The sequence below is a fragment of the Sturnus vulgaris genome, chromosome 11 (assembly GCF_052056855.1).
Source record: "Sturnus vulgaris isolate bStuVul1 chromosome 11, bStuVul1.hap1, whole genome shotgun sequence".
Taxonomy (NCBI): Eukaryota; Metazoa; Chordata; class Aves; order Passeriformes; family Sturnidae; genus Sturnus; species Sturnus vulgaris.
Window position 1 is genome coordinate 12,317,124 of NC_142253.1, and position 23,448 is coordinate 12,340,571.

The 23,448-nt window shown below is 39.2% G+C and overlaps 1 protein-coding gene across 1 annotated transcript in view; it reads left to right on the forward strand.

The window, feature by feature from the left end:
• The first annotated feature begins 8,257 nt into the window (after positions 1-8,257).
• IL17RD (interleukin 17 receptor D) overlaps positions 8,258-23,448 on the forward strand; it is a 43,396-nt gene continuing 28,205 nt past the window's right edge. The window contains exon 1 of the mRNA XM_014893062.2: positions 8,258-8,368. The gene's annotated coding sequence lies outside the window, so the exon portion shown is untranslated. The remainder of the gene's footprint in view (positions 8,369-23,448) is intronic.

Consider the following 23,448-nt stretch of genomic DNA (forward strand, 5'->3'; position numbering starts at 1 on the left):
TGTCACTCTTTTCCTTACTCTTGTGCAATGTGGAGCTAAAAGGACAGAAGTAGGCAGGTGGTATATGATAGTCCCCTTCATTAAAAATTATCTATGTCATTAGTCTTGTTATTAATCACTGTAAAATTTTGGGACTTTGCAATTTTTAAATTGCTTATGTTTCAAGCTCATTATCTCATTGTGACCTTTAAAAAAAAATCCATAACCTTGCATCAACTCAATTATTTTGCCTTCTTTTTCTCTGATCCTTTCTTGCTCTCTTAGAACTGGGCTTTTATTTTACCAGTCCATGACATTTTACTACTTCTAAGGTTTTAAGTGCCTGGCCACAATTTCTAGATTCTTGTCTAAAGGGGCATTCGCTTGTCTGGATAACCAAATTTTGTTTTATATATTAAATGAAAATAAAAAAAAATTAATGATAGATTTAATTATTTTCATCTTTAGAATTTTATTGTACGTGTCATAGTAATACTCCAAAATATCTTGGGATTCAGTTTCTATGAATGATGCCACATGAAGGAAATTAAGATAGCAGGTAAAGTATTCTGCACTAAAAATTTCTGGCTATTTATTTGGCTTTTCCATATAAACACAGGCTTTAAAGTCATAAATTTTGAGCTGCCCAGCAAAGTGCTGGGCTGCTTCTGCCCTGCAGTGGCTGCACTTGGTAATGACGGTCCCACGAGTCTGGGATTTCCTGGCGCGCTCTGCAGCGGGGCCGCGGGATGCCCGAGCGGGACTGACTGATCCTTCCAATTACACAACGTTTGTCACCGAATTCATGCTCTGCACGCATACAAATGCTCCGTGCCAGGCCTGTTTCCAAAGCTCTGAGTGCTCAGTATTGAACAGAACTTAGCGATGGGTGGGTGCTTAATATTTTTGACACTCTGAAAAGCCAACCTTTTAAAATCTTCCTCTAAATGAATTTAGGCTGCTGTCGTGACTGTGTGTCTGTAAGAATGCCCAGCACTGTCAGTTTATGATAAGAGAATATTTTCACATTCCAAAAAGGAATTCTCAGGAAGAATTTCTTCACAGAAATCGTAGTTAAACATTGGAACAGGCTGCCCAGGGAGATGCTGGAATTGCCATCCCTGGACATGCTCAAGAAACCCTGGATGTGGCATTTAGTGCAATGGTCTGCTTCGTAGTGTGATCATTGCTCAAAGGCTTAGAGGTCTTTTCTAAGCTAAATGATTCTCTGAAAACTTTTCACAAATTATTCTACAATTCTAAAATAACCCCACTCATTATGGTGTAAAACTTAGAATTACTTCTGGTACAACATCTACTCATATAATTTTTCTGTGATAATAAATATAGTGTTAATACAAATATTTGCCAGGCAGAAACTTACTGCCACCAGATTTTCATGTTTCATTGTTTCATCACATTAGAAGGATAAGAAATTACTTTGTGTTGTTTAAATACTGTGCACTTCTTAACCATTCTTATTGCTTTTCCAAGCATTTAGTCAGACCAAAATATTAAAAATATTTTTAAAAAATTTAAAAATATTTTAAAAGATTTAAAAAATATGATAGTATCCATCTGTCATGATTCAAATATTTGTAGGATTCTCTAACTTCAGAGTTGCATCTCATTGTGTGCTATGGGATGTGGTATCTGACAATATTCCTGCAATTTGCTCTAATTCATTTTGGCAGAGAAAGGAAGTCAGAGGGAAGCATTCTCAGGAGGCATCAGCACTGCCATTAGAATGCTGAGACTTTTGTAAAATTTAAGTTGGTCACATGGAGAATCTTTTCTTGGAGATGTTTTTGTTTAAATTAAAAAAAACGGATCCAGATTTTCCTTCTTTCCTCTTTAAACACATGATCCTGGGCAGTTAGTTTTACCATAATTTATGGTTTAGGAGGACTGATATTTTCAGTGGTTGTTACTATTATAATCTAATTGGAAAGAAATAACATTAATGTATTGTAACTTACCATATTAACAGCCTTTACTTTCCATGGAGTCTTAACAAATCTTGTTCACTGCATTTCAATCTGTTATCTCCATATTTATCTTACTCTTTCCAAAAATAAGCAGCTAACTCAATCCTGATATCCAACTGCTTCAAATTTATGTTTAAAAATAATATGCCAGACTGTAGAGAAAAAGAACCATGAGTTTGTTGGAGAGGTAGAGCTGCCAGCAACAATTGTAATTTCTAACAGGGCTCTTCCTCTGTTATTTTTTTAGCCCAGTCTTGTAGAATTACTGTGCATTCTTTCATAAATCTGTTATAAAGTGTTTTTAAAATACACGAATATTTTGGGGAATATCTATCATATAAACAAAAGAAAGCAATTTCCATATGCCTCCAGCCTTTGTATTTTCTTTTGTTTGTGTATTTTCCTTTGTGGGAGTAGAATGAGGTGCTATTGACAAAGGGCTTTCCAGTCTTCTTCCACACTGATTGCACAATAGTCAGACTTTTTAAAATTCTTCCAGTCATGTTTCTATTGTTCTGCAGTGGTATCTGTTACAAGTTTCTCTATGCATTTTAATTGCAAAAAATTTCAGAACATTTTCTTTAGCCTTAATTACCCTTAGCTTTTGGCCTCAAATAACAAATGATGTCATCCTAAAGTGCTTGACCAAATAGCTCTCCCTCAGTTAAATGGGGAAGGGTTTAAGGCAGGTTATGCTCAGTGAGGGGTCCCTTAGTGTGCTAGGATTAATTTTGCAGACATTGCCACAGGATGCTGTTGAATTGCACAATAGACTGTTAAATCAGGTTAGGGTTTTCTCCCACCCCACCTCCCTCCCCTGTATTTCCCTGCAGAAGGAAAATGACAGGCTGTCTGCATGGGAAGCATTGTGCTGCAGTAAGAAAAGGTTGAGAGTAGAATTAAAACTGGAAACTTTTGTAAAGACATTACTTCATTATCATTTCTGGCATTTATTCAAACTGCATTGTTAGGATCTTGGTTTGCATTTTTAATAGCTGTTTGAGATAAAATTTCTATATCGTAGAAATACATTATTTTAAAATTGAACATTACAAATTTTTCACTTGTTAAAGAATAAAACATAGATAACTTCAGGGATACATTTGTTGGTTCAGAATAATTTTAGTTCAACAGAATCTTTATTGAAAAATGACTCATCCATGCAATTTTAAATTTTCTTTGCATCATAAATTTACTTTTCTTTAACAGTGCAGTTTCATATTACACCTAATCCAGTGTAACAGAAGACTGCTGCTGAAAGATGCAGTCCTGCCCTGCTCCCTCAGAACCAACATGTGGCCACAGGGTGAGTCACTTTGGTGTGCTTTCGGAGCAGGGAGGAGTGTGCTTGGTGGCACATCACTAAGTTGAATAATCTTAGAGAACTTCCTTTATTACATTCATATGGATTAAATGATACAAAATTAAACAGAAATACTGAAAGTTGACATTTGACTGCAAACATTTTCTTACAGGAGAAGGAGGCCTCTTTACAATATAGGCAACTGTGAGGTCTGGGGAGGGGTAACATTATATGAAGATTTGCATCCATGGATCACTGACAAATTGTTAATTTGATGGTGATCAGAAGTAATTTTCATATAATAGCTGTTTGGTTTAGTTCAGTCATTTCCTTTTCACCATAACATACTCCTACATCTGATGCTGACTTGAGCCTCTAGGAATATAGGATTTAAACTTCTCTGGTCATTAAGTGCAATTTCCTGTAGAAGAGATTAAGTCATCCAGAAAGGTCACAGACCATTCACTCCCTTCTCTCTGAACTCTACAAGCCTCAAAACATCCCCAAATATCTGGAGATAGACTTGAGATTTTTGAGAAAAATCTCAAACGTGACACTGTGACAAAAAAAAAAGAGCAGGAGAGAAACATCTCTGCTGGTACACTGTGGGATTCTGGAAGGTCTGGCTTAGTCAGCAGGGAGGACTAAGGATGCTCAGTTTCAGGACCTGTTGCAAAGCATCTGGATATAGAAATGGTGGCTGCCAGTGAAGTAGAATTCATGCATCTAATTCCACTTTCCCATCTGGACACAGCAGCAGCTACTCCAGAAGTGCCAATAAATGTGTGGCCACAGCAGGAGGCAGCTGGCTGCCAGGACAGCCTGCTGGATGCTCTTTGCCATCCTGAGACAGAAGCAGCCACTGGAGAGAAATTATTCTGGAGGCTTGCACCCACTGGTACCATCTGGGTGACCTTAGCATGTAGAGTGTGTCTCTACAGAAAGCAGCAAATTAAAACCAAAGAAAACCAAAGGCATTGCCCTGTTTTACTGAGGTGCAGAGTCTTTCCTGACCCCAAATCTAATTATTGGTTTAGCCCTGAGCATGTGTGCAAGACATAAAAGCAGGCATCTTTATGACTTGGTGCTTAAGTTTCCCCATCTATAAAATGAGACAGCTAATACAGATTTTTCTTTGAGAACTCTGTGTTTCATGAATTTTTGTCATATTTCTCATGGCTCAATGATTTAATAGTTGCCTTGAATGAGATAGGTGTTCATAACAATTGATAGATTTAATTCAAATTGCATTTAAATTTTGTGGCTAGACGTTGCTTTCTTATCAGCTGATAACCTTTCACTTGAGCCTGGCCAGATCATTTGAAACTATGGCTTTGTTATAATACAGAAGCTTCCATGGAAACAGAATTTCTGTGACCCCTGACACAGGTGGGAATTTTCATGCCCTTACTGGGAATGTCCACATCCATTTCACACGTGTTAGTTTTGTTCTTAAGGTTTGATCCTGGAAGATGGTTCTTCCTCTCTTTTATGCTCGGTGCTCATCCCATAGATAAACCACCCCCATGGAATTGGGAAAATTTTATGTAAATGTGTACTTGCAAAATGTCTGCTTTTCTGTCTTCAGGTATCTTCCAGATGAAATTCCAGAAGACCTTCACGTTGAGGGATTTCTGTTCTGGGATCTCTTTTAGCACATTGTCTGCTTGTTTCACTGCATCTCATCCTCATTTCCTAACAGTGAGCAGTGTCTGTCTGTAACAGGAGTTACTGACTTATTACAATATTGTGATATTGCAATAGTCATGATTGTCTGACTTAGCTGAATACTCTGCAAGCCTGATGTATGCCTTCTGCCCCAAAGTGAGCTGTTTGAACGATTTGTTTTGCAGTCAAGGTCAGTTTCTCTTGGGAGAGAATTCAGCACTAGAAATATGAACGATGGATGAAGCATACAGCTTCCAAGTCCCAAGAATGGATTTTTGCTGAGCAATAGAAAGATTTTGTAGGGAATTCTTAACAATATTATCGGAAATTTTTGTTACATGAGTTTTCATGTTTTTATAGGAATTGCTCAGTTCTCACTGTCTCCTCCATCTGGGAACAGCTGCTCCAAAAGGGGAAGGAAAAAAAGAGATTTTAGCTTTAAGAAAGAAGGGAGAGTGGCAACCAAAACCAGCTGTAGAATGCAGGATATTGATACCCATGACTTTTGGATATTAGGCATTCTATCCTACTCAGAAACAAGAGACTCTTGTAAAAAGGACAAAAGAACCCACAGACGAGCAGGGTCCCCACAGCCACTTTTGCCCTTCCATGAGGTCGCAGCAGTTTGGAGACTCCAGTTAGAAACTTTAACTGCAGTCATTTGACTCCTGTCTCTCCACTACTGTTTTCCACCAAAGATTTCAGTGGAAATTATTCTAAATGGATCCGAAGCAATGCAATACTTCTGTTTTCAGCCAGTGCACTCTCAGGATAAGTTGGACATGGTGGCAGTAAGGAGGAATTGTTTTTCAGACGTGTCATTTTGTTATTAGCTTAGGCTGAACTCTTGGGAATGGAGTATCAATGCTGGTTTTGTCAGATGGCATCTTTGCTTTGTGCTGCTGGGTTTGAGGTGTCAGTAAATATGACCAATCATTTTGCTGCTTTCTGGGTACTGTAACCAGTGGCAGCTGTGAGTTCTTCAGTTGTTCTGCTACCAAGGCGTTGGCACTATTTGTTGTGTCAGTTTTTGTTGAAAACATCATAGGCTAATACATCAATAGCTCAGATAAGGCTAATTTTGTCCTAATTTAAAAATTAAGACTTCTCCAGCATTCCCATCTCAGTTAACAGAAAAAGCCAAACAGTTTTGCTTATGGTTTAGAAGATTTAATTGCAGGTCAATGGCATTATGTTCAACAAGGAATCCTTGCTTGTCATAGGTGGTTATGGGAAGCAGGAGTATTTACTGACCTGTAAATGAACTATTCATATGTCTTCCTTTCTTTAGCCACGATGCTGTGGTATTTTATGTCCTTTGTAATTCATTCAAACATAAAAGGACTAGTTATTTACAGGTTTTATGCAGCCTGACTTGATTTAAAATCAAAATGCTCATAGAGTTCTCAAGCCTGTTAGATCACTTCTGAGTAATGCAAGGAGAAAGTAAAGCAGACAGAAGTGTGTGGGGTACAGTGAGAAAATGTGCTCAACTTCCATTCTGACCTGGATGTACTTGACCATCAAAAATATCTCATTATAAAATCAGTGGAATTTCACCTAGAGACTTAATAGTACTTTTTTTTAGAATTCAAGCCTGCAGGGGCAATGGAGATCAAAAGTAAGAACCTTTTGATCCCAGAGCTGCAAACAACTATGGCCTAATCTCAAACTTTTGCTAATTTAAAAAAAAAAAGTTTAATGTAAAAAATGTGACTTCTGTTCATGTCACAATGAAGGGCTATAGCCATCCTAAAGCCACAAACCTGTTTTCAAAGGTAACTGTGAGTGCCAGGGCTGTGATCCATCAACTTAAACAAGCAGTTTAAGAAAGCTTTATTGTATTATTTTCACCACTAGTCACAAAGGATGGAAAACCTATGATAGGTGTAAAACAAATAGTAGTTAAAAATTACCAGCTGGTCATGTTTCCTTTAAACTGATTGCCTTAATGGTGGTAATAGATACTATTTTAATCCAAATTTTAATGTCTTTTATAAAATACTGATGTGTTTGTTCCATTAGGATGATGTTTTTGTCCAAGATCAATCATAGCAAACAGAATGTACTAAAATTAAGGTTTTCAAAATAACTGGAGTTAAGTGATACATAAATGTGGTGTATTACAAGGCCCTGGGCTGTCTCATCTAAAAATGAACTTAGGGCTACTTTGAGCAGAGGGTTGGGCCTAGTGACCCCTGAGGTCTCTTCCAAGCTGAATCATCCTGTGCCTTGGAGGAGCCTTGGGCTGCTCTGTCTCTTGTATGACTTTGAGGTAAAGGGGTGGAAATGGATGTAACTTACTGATATATTAGACCACCTTGCATTTGGTATTTATCAGAAATGTGATTTATTTTATTTTAAAGAAAAGCGTTTTCATCAAAGCATATAATATCAGAATTAATTCCAGTTGAAAAAGTTGAAATATTTATTGTCACATATAACTTCCTTTGCATTTTCTGCAATTGAAAATTTTATGATAGTATATTCTTCCAGCTTGTCTTCCTTAATTAAAGAGCAGCTGTGGGAGCTGGTGGTGTTTAGTTTGGAGAAGAGGAGGCTTAGAGGTGACATTATCATCCTCTACAGCTACCTGAAAGGAGGTTGGAGCCTGTGGGGTCTCTTCTCCCAGGCTGTAACAGGACAAGGAGACAGAGATTTAACTGTGCCAAGGGAGGTTGAGGTTGGACATTGGGAGGAATTTCTCCACAATAAGGTTGATTAGACTTCGGAATGCACTGCTCAGAAGATGGAGGAATCAGTCCCTTGAAAGTGTTTAAGGAAAGATTGGACATGGCACTTGATGATCTCAGAGGTGTTTTCTAACCTACTTGATTCTGTAATGCATGAAATCATGTCAAAGATCCATGACTGTTCTTCCTTGGTACCTCTGTTCCTTGCAATGTAGTGAGCGGATCAGGAACACGGTACCGCACCACGGCACGAAGATGGCAATTCGGCCAGGTACTGGCTTGACCCCCTGTTTGCAGGAAGGCAGCAGCAGCCTGCCGCTGTCCCGGGGAGCGGGGGCACCCGCACACCGACGGCTCCTCGGGAAGGGAAAGGTGCAAAGCGAAGCAGCCGGAGGGAATTCCGCTCCCTCCCATTGTTGCCGTTTGCCAGGACTGGAGCGGGGCGGGGGCGGCGGGGCCGGGGCTCGGGCGAACCCCCCGCCCCCGGGCCGGGCGCGCATGCACACACAGGCACAGAGTCAGACACCGGCACGGAGCGGCACACCGGCACACCGGCACGCACCGGGCGGCAGCGCTGCCGGCCCTGCCCCGCGGCGGGCTCGCTGCGGACCATGGCCCCGGGGCTGCAGCTCGGGCCCTCGCTCCTCGCCCTCGCCGCCTGTGTCGGCGCTGCCCGGCTCGCTGCCGGAGCAGCCGGCGGCAGGAGGGGCCCGGCGGCCGAGGCGTGCGCAGGGAGGGTGAGTAGAGCCGAGCGGAGCCGAGCGGTGCTGCCGCGGCCGGGCCAGCGGAGTGCGGGAGATGCGCGGAGCTCCGCGGGGCTCTGCAGCCGCTCCGGCCGTGCGGGGAGGAGGGACGGAGGGGAGGGAGCGGCTGCCCTGGGGACACTTCTGCAACAAATAACGCTGCCCCGGGGGCTCTGCATCTGGAAGTTAATTGCGGCCGGGAGAGAGGGTGGCATTTCCCGGCCAGGGATATTTATTGGTTTCTCGCCGAGGGGGGAGGCAGCTCGTAGCCGGCGAGTGTGAAGAAGTCACTCAACAGGTCCTTTACCACCAGCGCTCTCCACTTCCCCGAGCCGACCTGCATAAAAGCGATCGCTGGGGCTTTGTTATTTTAATGATTCGGGGCCGGCTTGGGGTTTTAGCTCCGGGCCTGATCATTATACAGAGGATGTAGGAAATTTACGGGAGGGGGAAGAGGGGAGGAAGGTGATAAACGTTTTGTTACTAGTCTTTGCCTTTTGTTCCCGTTTCTGGTGTGTTTTGCTGTCAGACTTTTCTCGATTGCTTTTTATATTCTTTGTCTTCTTTATTTTTTAAAATATACTTTTAGTAACTTTTGAGTTGTGTGTTTTGGTTTCTTCTTTTCTCCTGATGTCTGGTTACAGGTTTGGTTGAAGCGTGGTGATCCGGGAGCACTGGAGGGAACACAACTGACTTTCATTGATTTTCCTTTTTGTTAGACTGTCACTAAGGATTTTCTTGGTTTCAGATCAGATCCTTTGAGAACGTTGCTGAAACACAGAGTTCAGAAGTTTGTGGGGCATAGTTTAGAAAGGCGAAAGCATCGGGAAATATGTAAAAGAAGAGTGTGAAACAACAAACTTCAAACCCTGATAAAGCTTAAGATCTAAACCTTTGTGTTGGATGGAACAGTTACAGGTTTAGACTCCCCTATTTAGTCTTTTAAACAGAATTAGCAGCAAAATGTTTTGGCTCAGTACCTCTATTGTGTGTTTCACCAGACACGGGCAGGGTATTCCACAGGCTCATAACACCACTGTATATTTGTGTCAAGTTTTGCATCTTCTATTAAGTAAATTATCACTATTACAAGTCGTAGTACTTGACTTGTAATGGACTTGAATTAATGTATATTGACGTTTATAGAAATATGTCGATGCAGTTTGTTCTGGATTTATTTTTTTGCTCACATAATTAATGTCACTGTGTGTGTTAAACAGGAATCTACCACAATATAGTTCTTTTAAAAAATGATTTTGACTGACTTTTAGATCAGCAAAACTTACACTCTTTCCGATTAGCATAACCCCCCTTTGTCTTTATTGCTCACGACTAATGTACCATTTTAGCTTGTACAATTATATTTATACGAGTCTCTGGTTTTATTGTATTTTCAGCTTCAAATTCAGACTTCCCTAGCCAATTTATTAGATACCTTGTCTTATTGTGTAGTTATAATTTTGTGGTCTGATTTTGTAATACCACCCTTGCACATGATTGCCTCCATAATGCGGGCAGGGCAGCATTTATTAGAGTAATGACTGCAGGATGGTCCCCATTGTCTCACTTATGTGGTATTTATCTTGGGCTGCATGTAAGTTTTGAGTAGACTTGACATACTATTAAATGACTGATGGCCCCTCTAACACATTGTCTGCTGTGGAGCAGGGCTGCCTTTGAAGTAGTACCCTGTAGGAAGTAAAGAGACTATTTGCTCTATTAAAATTCCTTGGTATTTCCTCTGTTTAACCACAGGCCACTTCCCCTCTGCCACTCTAAACACTGCAGGGACACTGACTGATTGAAAAGACACAAGCCCTAAGTAATTGTATCCTATTCAAATAGTTATTCTTATTGCAGGTTATTTATAAGTAGTCTCTAATTAATGTATGTTAAAGGCATGAATAAATCTTAACATTTTATATAGAGAAAGTAAAAACCTCTAGTTTGCATGAAATGAAGTGGTTGAATTGAGGTAATTCTCAAGGGCATAACTCATCTAAAATATATATAACTTATAATGGTTGTTCAAGGGGAAATAAAATGTAGCTAGCTGGGTTTGTATGTGCATTTAGATACATGTACATTGGGTATTTTCCTCTGCTAAAATTGTAGATGTGGGTTGCAATTGTCTATGGTGAATCTTTTTTTCATCATTTGAATGTTGTTTCTGAGAATCTGTATTCCATTTTTTTCCATACACACAGAGGTAATATACATACGTCTACAAGTAATGCAAAGTTTCTTTCACCGTATCAAATACAGTTTTAAGTGTCCTCAGTATTTTGTAGCAGTAAAAAAGTGATTTAATGAGAGCATATTACTGCATTATGGTTAAAAGAATTTGATGGGGAAGTATTTGTTGGCTTTATTCATAGCTCCTGAAATTATTAATACCTAACGTTTTCAAAACTAAAAACTAAATCACATTCTAGATGTGATTTTTTGTTTGTTTCACAACTTCCATCACAAACTTCATTTATAACCTGTATTATTCATCTTCTCTGATGATACACTGGCATTTGTCTTGCAAACTCTACGTGTGTCTAGCAGGAAAGCAATTAATACCAGGACAAGTAACTTAACATTACTGTGGCTAAGAGTTATCAGATTTCAGTGGGTTCAGGATTGTAGAATTTGGATTAACTTTGCTTGGTGTAGGATTCCTTTAATTGATGTTTAACAGAAATTTTGATGTATTCCAATACTCAATGTTATTTCACATTAGGGTAGTGAAATTCTGCTTTAAGTAGAATAATATTGCAAAGTAATTTTCCATATGGATGATCTTAGGACCTCCTATGCATACCTTTATCCAGAAGAAAAGTAGTTCAGAGAAGGGCCTGTTTTAATCTAGAATAAGTGTGTCCACATGGGGAGCTATTCTGGAAAAGCAGTCCCTGAATTTTTCTCATGCTATAAACAAGCCACGAAGTGCACAGAGAAGACAGACCTATGATCTGAGGATGATTTGAATGTATTTATTCGGTGTTAAACACATGAGCAACTCTGCTCTCAAGTTATTTTGTAGATTCTAATGGGACTACACACATGAGTAATTTTTTTCATATGCTTAATTCCTCTGAAGTTCCTGGCATTGAACTGCGTTCAGTGTAAAGCTTAAATTTAATGTGGCTGTGCGATGAGGAAGAATAAACAATCCAGCATTTTACCAACCCTGCCCTTCTTGTTAGCAGAGAGTTGTCCCTTCCTTTGCTCTGCTAAGCAAAGCTGCTCAGGCAGACTGGAGTGCTCTGTTCTGTGCATTCTCCCTGAAACTCCCTGTGTCCCCTTCTGTGCTCTTTATGTAAGGAACTTTCTATTTCCTTTCCACTTCGGAGCAGGGACACTGAAGATTCCCTACTGTTCCACTGCTGGGAGCTCTGCCTGCCTCATTATTCTTTAGGCTCATGCTGCTATGTCCCTACATTTATCTCCTCAAGCATACCAAAGCAGACTTATGCTGCTCCACAGTTAGCAATCTACCAGCCACAGAGCTAGGCCATGCAGAAATACTTTTCCCAGCTAAGGCCATGTTTTGGGAACTTTAGTTTGGAGGAAAAACACCCTGTAAAATGGTAAGAAATTATCAAACTTTAAATTTCTCCCTTCTATTTCATGTTATTTTCCAACAGTTAAAAATCCCAGATTTTCTATTGCAAAATATTTAAAAATTTTAGAAGGTATTAGGCAGAAGACAGACCTAAGATGGAGCACGGTGGAAGGTGTTAATGTTTTCCATCAGGGTGTACTTTAATCTATAGACAGTTCCAGAGCTGCTTTAAAGCTCTGCAGACCAGATGCCAGCAGTTCACTATCTGCCATGTTTTAGGAATTTATAGAATCAATAGATTCCTCTCCCTGTGCATCCAGAACAGTGTGATAACATTTCAGAATTGATGAGATGTGTCACTTAAAGCTTCCTGTGTTCTGTGATTAGATACAATGCAACGTGTTGAGTGCAAGGCTTTGCAAGCATGGTCAGTCATGCAGGTAGGCATCTGTGCCACTCTGGTTTGGCTTGGAGTTTGGCTTCAGGGTCACTCCAGGGGGTTTTGGGCTTTTCTTTTGAATCTCATTTATTGAGTAATATAGCAGAGAATGAGATCCCGTTCCTACTCTAGTGTCAAAACGTGTTGATGACGATCTGCTTATTTAAATTAATTAAAAAATGCACAAAGTATCATAAATATGTTCATGTTTAAAGGAGCAGATGACTGTTTCCTCAGGAACTGTGAGGCTGTACAGTTTAATGCTGTATTTTCAGAATGAGCATTCAATTACATGACCTAGAGGAAAAAATACATAAGGAAACATATATTTATGTAATTGAAACCAACTCTCAGTATTAACAACAAAATTGTGTATTTCCTTATGTGTTTGCATGAAACTGGGCACTCTGAATGTGATGATAATTCATCAGCTGGTGACTTAACAGGGTTTCTGCAGCTCAAGTCGCTTGGGACTGTTACAGATTTGATTGATTTCCTCTCTAGTTCCTTACTTCAGAACTCCACTGAACTCCACTCCCTGCCTTACTTCCCCTCAAAATCTGCTTTTGAGTACACTTGTACTTCCAAGTGTACAAACTGCTGTATCAGACTTGTTAATTTAAAATCTGGAGGCATTTATTTAAGAACAAGTTCTGCTTGAACTGATAAATACTTTATAGTGCACTAGTGGAAGGATGTTAAGCTGTCACGATTAGATGGTACTAGCTTTTCTTTAGTTAATTATTTGTTAATGTTTATATAACATGGATGCAACTTACTTAAAACTGCAACGTTAAAAGGGTGTTTAATAAGGACCGGCTGTCTTTTCCAGCAGATCAGTCTAAAGATGATGAAACAAAGCTTTGATGTGAACTTGCCTGCTTAATTATGCTCAAAGGCTGAATTTTACCCATAAATTTAGCATGTGTTTTTAGAAGCAAACAAGAGGAGTGCAAAGTATTACTGCAGAACTGTTAAGCTTGAATGCCATTTTAAGTTTTTAAAAGTAAAAATTTTTTCAAGTATATTGCTTTGATTTTTTATTTACTGCTACCAGTATAATGAGGTATATGTGAAATACATTTTTTCTAAAAGTTTAGGTTAGTGCTGATGTTCCTATAGCAGTTTTTACATTGTTTTTATATTTAAAAGTTAATATTATGCATTAATACATCACACCTAGGAAAAAACACAAAAAAAGTAGTATGAGTTACATGAATGCTAATTTTTTATATCCTTATCTCTATATGAATTATAAAAAAGGATTGAAGGAAAGTGTAAGTGACAGTAACCTAAAATAATGTTACGTCAGTACATCTGAAGTAATTAATTTTTAGTTATGGTAATGTGAGACTTTATATTTAAGGGTCAAAATTTAAGTGCAGACTTGAAAAAGGATTTTATTCTTTCGTACATAGAGTATTTTATAATTGTTTCACTGTCCTATTTGTCCTCTCCAGCTCTCCTCAAAAGGAGTGGCACATCCTGACATGCAATGTTTCTATGTGATTTTATCACAGAAACTTTGACCAGATAAACTTAGTAAAGTAGTGAATACAGGCATAGGCCAGTAATGGATAGGCTCATTGCAATATTCATGCAACAGGAACACAGGTATTATCACTCTGGTTTAGCCAAAATTCTGCCAGCCAAGCCAGGCTATAAATGTGTATTTTAACATGCTTCAACTTGTTTCTCTTAGTAAATTGTACTTTCAGCGTCATGTCTAAGACACCATTTATGGATTTTAAAGGTATATTGTTCTCCTGTCACCTCTCATCTCTGCATGGTAGAGAAAAATAAAGGAAAGAGTGTGAGTGTGAGGAGAATAAAGTGTGCAGGTTGGGATTTGCTCTCCCAAAGTTTGATTTGATTATTAAAAATACTTAAAGCTTGGATTAGAGTCTTGTCAGGCATCAGCACGTGTTCCAGGAAATACTGTATTCTCTGAAATTCTCTCACTTGCAGGCTGTTACAATATTATGTCACTACTGGCTTTGAAGAATTGTTCCAGAAATTCTATTTTTCTTATTCCTCCTTGGGCTGCTGTTCAGCAAGACAGTAAATCTACTTTTGGGGCACATCAGTCATACTTCTATGAGCCCAAATAAATGTGAGGGGTAGCTTTGTCCTAAGAGATTCCATACTACATCAGGTATCATACCTGAAGCTTTCAGGTTTATGATGTGTGTTCTGGTTGATTGAGGAGAGCCAGAGCTGTGTGTCCATGACTAATCTGAAGCAAATTTGTAGCTCTTGGTGCTCAGCACACAGCGGTGCCTGTGCAGTGCTGCCCTGTGTGCACCTGGTGCACCTTTGGGTCTCTCCCAGGCCTCCCCCTTTTCCCCCCTTTCCCCCCTTTTCTCCTCTTTTTCTCCTTTTTTCCTCCTCCTTTTCTCCTCCTTTTCTCCTCTTTTTCTCCTTTTTTCCTCCTCCTTTTCTCCTCTTTTTCTCCTTTTCTCCTCCTCCTTTTCTCCTCTTTTTCTCCTTTTTTCCTCCCCCTTTTCTCCTCTTTTTCTCCTTTTTTCCCCCTTTTCCTTCTCCTGTTCTCCTTTCCTCCTCCTTTTCCTCCTCTTTTTCTCCTTTTCTCCTCCTCCTTTTCTCCTTCCCCATGCACATCGCAGCAGTGCCTAGGGCAGAGCAGTGCTGCTGGAATCTGTTCCCCAGCCTTTGTGTTCAGCGGCTCTCAGGCTGGAGCTGGAGCTGGGTCTGTGCTGAGCCCTGGCTTCACAGGACAATGAGGGGCTCTTAAGGAGCGTGTGGAGTTCAAAGGGCTGCAGCTAAATGTGTGTACCGGGCCATGATGGCTGTGAAGGGTGGGGTTTTACAGCTGGACAACATCAATCAGACCTTGAGGCTGCTGTCTGAGGACACGATCTGCAGATCTGCTCGGAGCTGCATATTCTGGGCTTTAGGTTTCCAAATGATTGATCTGTAATGATCTATCCGTATGATCCTTTATCTCACAAAATTGTGTAATAACCATTTCTATACCCCCTGTTATATGGCCCTGCTGGATTTTCCTCATGGTTGGTGGGCAGTCTTGGATTTTAATTTCTGACCTTGCCTATGTTCTTCACTGTTATATCAGTGGGAGTGACTAGGTATTTCTGATCTTACTTCTGACTACATTCAAATCCAACCAAGCAATCAATGACTTCCCTGACTTTTTTTGTATACGGCTGTGGGAAAATTCCTGGTTGGCTGGCTATGAATTAATGAAAATCCTTAGAATGCTTCACTAATGATAGCTCCCGTGGCTTTAAAAATGCTATTCCCTTTTTTAATTTGAGAGAGGTCACAGAGGTTTACAGAAACTAAGAAAAGAAAACATCTGGTTGTGCTCTGTAGATGACTGCTTTTGTGTGAAGAAAAGTTATGGCATCGCCTCAGCATCAAACACATTCAAGGTGATCCTTTCTAAGAACTCTTTGCAATTGCCCTCTTTGCTCAAACTGTGTTTTCTAATTAACTTTGCTTTGTATTTTCAAATGGAGGATTTTAGTTCTCCATGGGAATCCCAAACTCATTGTTACTTAAAGTTCACCCTACCTTTATAAAATTTATTTTCCTGAGTTTTGTAATTATAGCATAACAGTATTTCCATATCTTTTCTAATATTTTCCTTTAAAAGCTGTGGAACTCCAAGAGGAGCAGGTTGCTGGGTTGGATTCTGGTATTCATGAAAGGAAATTTGTTCTGTGGTTGCTTATCTATACTGAAGTTTCAGCTATTTGTATGTAAAATACTGAAGAGTAATCTGATTTGTGAAAGTCCCCTATTTAAAACTTAATTTTGCAGGCTAAAAGAGAATATTTTTTTTTCCAAATAATGCAGGTTAAAATTATATGTGAAGTTAGTGTAGCTCCTAGAAAAGCATAATATAAGAATGTTTAGGTCCAAACAGTTAATCTTCTAAATTGTTAAAATTATAAGTTATCAGCTGCTCAGTTAAACATCTGTAATTCCAGATGGGACTGGCCTGGAATCAGAAAGCATTAAAAAATACAACTTTAGAAACTTACATAGTCACATGTTCTTTTTATATTATGCAGTGATTTAAGCAAACTCCAAGCAGGCCTCTGTCATCTGCTTGTAGAAACAACACCCCAATCTGTTTCCTTTCAAACATGGAAAACTAAGGGATTTCTTTCTGGTTTTATTGGGTTGTTTTGTTTAAAGAGCTAAAACCCTGCCTATTAAAATCAGTGGCAGCACTTTGGCTTCGTTTTGAAGGGGTTTTCTTTCATTCTTCAGATGGCTTGATGCTGTGTGGCACTGAGCTGCCGGGACTGACTTCATCAGAGCTGGGCAGTGCAAGCCTGTCCTGGCTCTGCTTTGTGTCTGGGGGGATGTCACTGCCTGGTGATGGAGGTGCCGAGTCACCAGTGCCCATCACCTCCCTGGTGCATCCCGTGTGGGGAGGCTTTGGGTTTGGGTGGTGTCCCCAGCAGGGCAGTGCCACCCTAATGTGGAGCCAGGGGCAGGGCTGGGGGCACAGCTGGGCAGTGGCTGCCAGGGCAGTATCTGCTGCTTAGACTTTGCTGATTATTGCTGCCTTCAGTCTCTCTGTTGCTTTGGTGTATCCTGGAACAACCCATGTAATGTGTTCTTGTAGAGTGGAGGGTGTGCTGTGAAGTTGTATCTTTGTTTATCCCACAGGAATAATTTCCTTGATTCCAACCTTAATGATTCTGTGATTATTCGCCCCCCTCAAATGTACCAGAGTAACTTTGGTTACAGCTGCCCCGCACTGAAGAATTCCATGCTTTTCCTCTGTCTGAGCTATTAAGGTGCCAGTCTGTATCTTGACTCACAGCCCTTGTAAAGCCTGCCTCTTCTGCTTCCTATTCCTCCAGTTTCTATGGGAATCAGTTCTATCTGCCCGTCCGGGCTTGCCCCTAGTTATAGGCAGTAGTAACAAAATGAGGATGGAAGTTGAAACTGGCAAATTGTGCAATTTCTGCTGAGCGTAGAGGGTGCTCTGTCTGGATGAACTTTAAATACAGTGTGGAAGGGGGCATTGCCGAATTGCACATCTTTTTGGCCGAGTTTTCAAGCTTGAGAGATACAGGGTGTAAATGGGTGATTTAAACTTCACTCTATTAGTGTGAGCAGACTATTAAAAGCTTGGAGTGGGATTCTGAGAAAGAATTGAGTGCCCTAACTCGTATTAACTTTCAATGGGATTTGTTGTCTTTGGTAGCTTAGGGGTGTAGATATGTTTTACATTGACTCAGCAGTGAAGCTGGTTAGTGAAATTCTCACTCCCGTCTGTTTCCTCCCACTTTGGTGTTTGCCCTTCCCTCCCCACCTGTTTTAATGCACCTATTTGTGAGCTGCAATATAAATCACATTTTAAAAGCAGTTTGAATTGAAAGTATCCCTACTTTTTTTTTGGTTTTGTTTGGTTTTTTCCCCTTTTCACAACTGCAGTAATTTCAATGACATGGATAAAATGAGGTCCCCATGCATTTATGTTAAGTATATGTTCAGAATTGGTGAACTATAGCATGGAGGCAGAGGAACTGGACAGGAGAGTCAGGAAATCCCCAGGCTAATTTTGTGTTTAGGCCCAGTGTTCCATGTAGCTATTCAGATGCTTTTGACATTTCCACCCTTAAGCTGTGTTAATTTTGATACTCTTAAAGGTATCTCATCAAAAGAGTTTGAGGTTAGTATAATGAGCATATAAATTATTCAACATTTTTCATTGAGTGTTTTTTAACAGTGAGTTTTTCACAAGCAAGAAGATGATAATGTTTCAGAAATCACTTCAGCATCTGTTGAAATGCAGCCAACTCCATGGTGGAATACAGAGCTCATGGTAAAGCTATCCAACCCTTCCTGCCAGGAAATGAAGAGTAGTGTATTCATTTGTAACCCAAGGGGGGCACTTCACCATCCAGCCTATAGTTTGTGAATGGAATTTGGTCATCTTACCACTCACATTACAGAAGGACCCAGTGGGTCTTATTAACTCTATTTCTTACCTTGCTCTGATGACAGCATCTCTTATTAATACAGTGTCTGTGAGCAAATAGGGAGTACAGTTAAGGATTATTCCCCATTATAAGGAGCTTTCATTTTGTTTACTCTGTCAAAATTTTATCTGAGATCTCCTGGCACTGTTCACAAAGGAAGTGTTAACAGCCCCAGAAGGAGAAAAGACCAGATGTACAGCCTGATGCTTTAGTTATGAAGGAATATCTAGGGTTTTGCTTTTTCCGTTGTTTGCTACAAAAAGTTTTGCTAAGATACTTTTCAAAGGATTAGTAAAATTATCTATTGCATAGTTACAACTTTGCTTTATTTTTTTAATTCTCTCTTTTGAGCAACTTATGTTGGTGGTGTTTAATAACTAGCTTAGTTTACCTTCTTACAGGAAGAATAAATAAAGTATGAAAAGAGTTGAAATAAGAAACAAAAAGAAAAAACAAACACCTAACCCAACCAGACCCTTAACAGGTGAAAAGTTATTTCTCCATGCTTCTGCAGAACATCAAAGGAAACAAAACCTTTATCTTTTATTCATTAGCTAGGAATAATGCAAGTTGGGATAGCTTAGGTTTCTCCTTATAGTTGCATTTGTAAGAGTAATTCACTAATCATGCCATTCACTTTTGGGGTTCTTTTTCATTAAAGACCACTGGCCGTGAAATGTCATGCAGAGGTTTGAAAATGGGACATTCAGCTCACTAAAGAATGAGCTGCAATGACAGAAGTTTCTTTTTATTACCTTCTGGCAGTAAATGTAGGAATCAAGGCCCCAAATAAGTGATAGAATAACATCCAATATCATCTAACAGTGCTGTGGATGATGATTGCTCAGTGTAACCACATTGCATTTGGTTTACATCTTTTAGTTATTGTTTATTATATTCCCTTCAAGCACTGAAGCTCCAGGATGCAAACTCCAGTAGTTTATCTCTGTGCTTGTCTGTGCCAAGCTGACTCGGGTTTCTAGGTGTGATTCCTCCCTCTCCTCCCACTCTGGTTAGGTTTTACTGCAACAACAAAAAGATTTGTTTTTATGTTTAAATTTTACAGTTATATCCAAGTAGTATTCCTGTTAAAAGCTATCATTTCTACTGGAAGTGAAACTTGATGATTTTTGGATCTACTACTCAATTTACTACAATAATGTGATTGTATTTTATATCTTCCTGTTCAGTGTTTTAGGATTAGCTATATATATATATATTCAGTTTAATGTTGATAGAAAGAAGTCAAGTGAAAGTTTGTGAGAAACACAGGTTCAATTTAACTTTTTAATCTGTGTATTTCAATGCTGTCTTAAAACTTTCATGGCATTCTTGCTTCTTAAATAAGATGAATACCAGAAGACAACTTGTTCATTGTCATTCTGTAAAGAGACTTAATTTCTTAGAAGTGACTACTTCCTGCAGAAAAAAATCAGTTAGTGTGCGTGGATCTTTGAAAATAAAAGGTTAAACAAATAATGTAAATGCTTTTCCAGGCATTTTTAAATTCAGATGAAATTTTGTCATAATTCGATCAAAGTCACATAACCTGTGGCTCTGTTTTTGTTACATATGCTGATGGTCTGTGGATAACATTACATTTTTTCAGCATGAAACTGAACACTTCAAATCCCTAAAGCAGGCTCAAATTTATGGTTAATAAAAGAATATATTGTACTGGATGTCATCTGTTATATCACTCTGGGAACAGAAACTGGCAGTGAGTGGACAGGAAATATTTCCATTTCAAATCACTTCAGTCTATGGTCTAGGGTGAAAGTGTCTGATTTCAGGAAAATCACTGTGAATATCCATGTAATAGAAATATTTAAGAAGAGTATAAGCTTTTTCAAATATTTTTTTGCTTCATAGTATTTTATGGACAGATAGTGCTTATTAATGTCACATATTTTCTTTATTTCAGTCTTGATCCCCTAACGTTTTCAGGGCAGAAGGAGTTGTAGAAATGTGTATTCAGGTACCTCTGTGTGCCAAGTAAGCAGCAATTTGATGAGTTGCTGTGCAGTGGCCAAACTGCCTCAAAGTCTCAGAGCTTTGTGTTTGTAATTGGTTGGGTTTTTAAGAGTGTGAATTCCTATGTGTTGGTTTGGTTCTTCCAGCTCAGTGCATTTCTTCAGGTTGTCTCCTCTTCAAATGTATTATAAGGTGTGAGATCCATGGAAATGTAACTTTATTAATGGAAACTTCAAGCAGTCAAGTTGAAATGTTTGTATGTTTTTCATGTGTTAAGTAGTACTTAAACAGCTCTATGTTTTGAAGTATTTAAAGCGTTTCAAATAACTACATTTTAAATGGACATGTTTGTCCAGGGAACATGAAAACCAGCAGAGAAAAAAAATTAAATTTTTATCTTTATCACGTATTAACGTCCTGAACCCTACATCAAGTAAATTATTTGGGTGTGCGGAATTTTTTTCAACTTTGCAGGAGCACAGAATAGGAAACAAGCCTTAATAGGGTGAAGATTTGGTACTTAATTTGGGCAGTTTGGAAAAGTTTTATTATCTGAGGTGTAGGCTAAAAATAATTAATTAAATCTGTATGTAAAAACAAAGCACTTCTACCTTTTGAAGGCAAGAAAAATTTAATCTAAGGATTATTGTGAAGCCTGTTAGTTACTGTGAGTATCGTTGAAGGACAGGAACTGAAAGCTGCCTCTCGTGTGCTGTGCTTACTTGAGCAGCTCATGGGCTTGATGCGGGATTCTAAAAGGATTTTTTTTTTATTTCTATGTTTTTATAATTTTAGTGAGATGGGTGAAATGAGAGTTTAGGAGTCCCTCCTTTCAGGTTCGTCTGGCTTGTAAGGACAGTGTGGAATGAGTCTGGATCTTATTGGTGCTGCCTGTGTGGAAACCAGAAGTGTTTCTTTAGTGCAGCACAGCAGGGATATTTTTCCTGAGGCTAAATTGCCTTTGTACCTTTCCTGCATGTTGTCAGAGTAGCCATGGCAGAACAGACCCATATGCCAAACCTGCATTTGTACCTCAGACGTTTGATTTTTAGTGTTCATGTAATTTTTACCACACTATGATTTCCTATTATTATTATTTATTAGTGAGTATTGAAATTTATAATTTAAAAAAAATTGATATGAATGAAAAATTAAACATTCTCAATATATAGATTTTCTTTGTCATGGGTTTGTGGGGTCTTTTGGTTTTGTTTTAGTTTTTTTAGTCAGATAATTCAATTTTAAGAAAAAGATTTAGAATGAAAATCATGCAAGAGCTTAAATAGTAGTTGAGCAAATGGCACCACTGGAGTAATTTAAAGCCCAAGCAGGTTGTGGTACAGGTTGTGTCAGTGTTTTAGCAGGTATCACATTTCATGTCAAATACTGTATTCATTAGTGTGAAAAGGGCAGTTATGAACTGGCCATGTACCATACAGATAGGATGTGTAACCTTTGCTTTGGCCAACTTTCAAAAGCACTTACCATGAAATACTTAGGAAAAATGGATCTCTTAAAGTGTTTAACTTGATCAAGTGTATTATAAAGTGGGTTATCCATAGGGTGTGATTTTCAGTAGTGGAAACTGAATGCAGTCAGACTGGAGTTTCAGTACCATTTCAAATCTTAAAGCTCTCTTTTAAATATTGTGTCAAAAATCCCTTTTATAGTAGTTAAACACTGCATGGGACTTGGTATCACAGAATTCCTGAAGAGTTTCCCAGTACAGATACACTTAAAACACACATATTTCCTTGATAGTTTTTTCCAATAGTATAAATTCAGCAATACTTAATGCTTTTTGAATTCAAATACTGAAGATAGATGAGCACAGAGGAAAACTGGAGTGCATTCTGTCTACCCTTCATCCTTTTTTGCATTGTGAGAAGCCTCAACAATCCTGATGGCAGGAACAATTCAGTGTGAAGGAGTGGTTGAATCACACGGTGAACTTTAACCAAGACTGGCAGTTCTCAGAAACATTCTCATGAATGTTTCCTCAGAAAACAGTGGTTTGGATGGTTTTATTTTGTTGTGTTCAAATTCCTGGTGTTGATTCTTCAGTGGAGCTTTTCCTACTTGTCTGTAAGTGGGGGAGCTCCAGTTTGCCTGCAGAGATGGGCTGGAATATTTAACTACTGTTTCTTCCAAGCATCCTTCAGGTGAGCAAGAAGTGTTTGTGCAGCTTTGTGTATGTTTCTGACACTTCCAAACGGATTTTTTTTTGGCTGCAGATATGATGGCTGTATTCCATAGAGGGCAACCAAGGGTGTAAAAATTCCCTGGCAGCCAAAGCTCTAAATCTGCAGCCGCCAAATGTGTCTGTGAAGTTCAGCCATGTACATCAGTACACAGCAAGCACTGGGCCTTCTAATCCTCTCTGTTGCTGCATTACTGCTTAAGCTGTGGAGTAATTTTCATCTTCTCTGTGGACCTGGACTAGACAGAGGCTTTGAGAAGGAATTATTTCCTAAAAGTGCATAGTTCAGCAGTAAGAATCTCTCTTGGCAGAGATTTTGGGGACGTGGGAGTAACAAAGTGTAGCAGGAGAAGAACCAAAGCCCGTCTATAACAGAGCTGAAGGAAAGGCAGCAGCACTGAGGCTTGAGTCTGCCTGCAGGAAGCAGCTTCTGCTGTCCATTGACTGAGGGAAGAAAGGGAGGAGTACTTGATTTCTTCCTGGGATTTGCAGGGAAAGGTAATTGGTTTGATCAGCACAGTTGATGAACAGGAACATCTAACCCAAAAGTATTTTTAGTCATTCTGTTGGACACGGTGGCCCCTCCATTTTTCTGGCTTGTTTTTTTCTGCTCATCCACAGTAAAAAAGTCTGGAACACTCATCATGCTGGTGTGTTCTGAAACTGCAGCCCCTCACTTCTGATGAGCAGATTGTATAACATGGCTGTGTAGGGAATAAATGCAGCACTTCTTGTGTGAACTCAGTGCCACAGGCACCTTTTCATTGCTACTCAGTAGATGCCTATCACATTTCAAATCCTGCCTTCTCATTGCCCAAGGCTTCTTAAATTCTGTAGCTCACAAGGATGGGAACTTTGGGAGGAGATTCTTGTGTTAAGAAAAGTTGGTTTTTTGATTCACCTCCTGTAAAAACAAGTTTCATG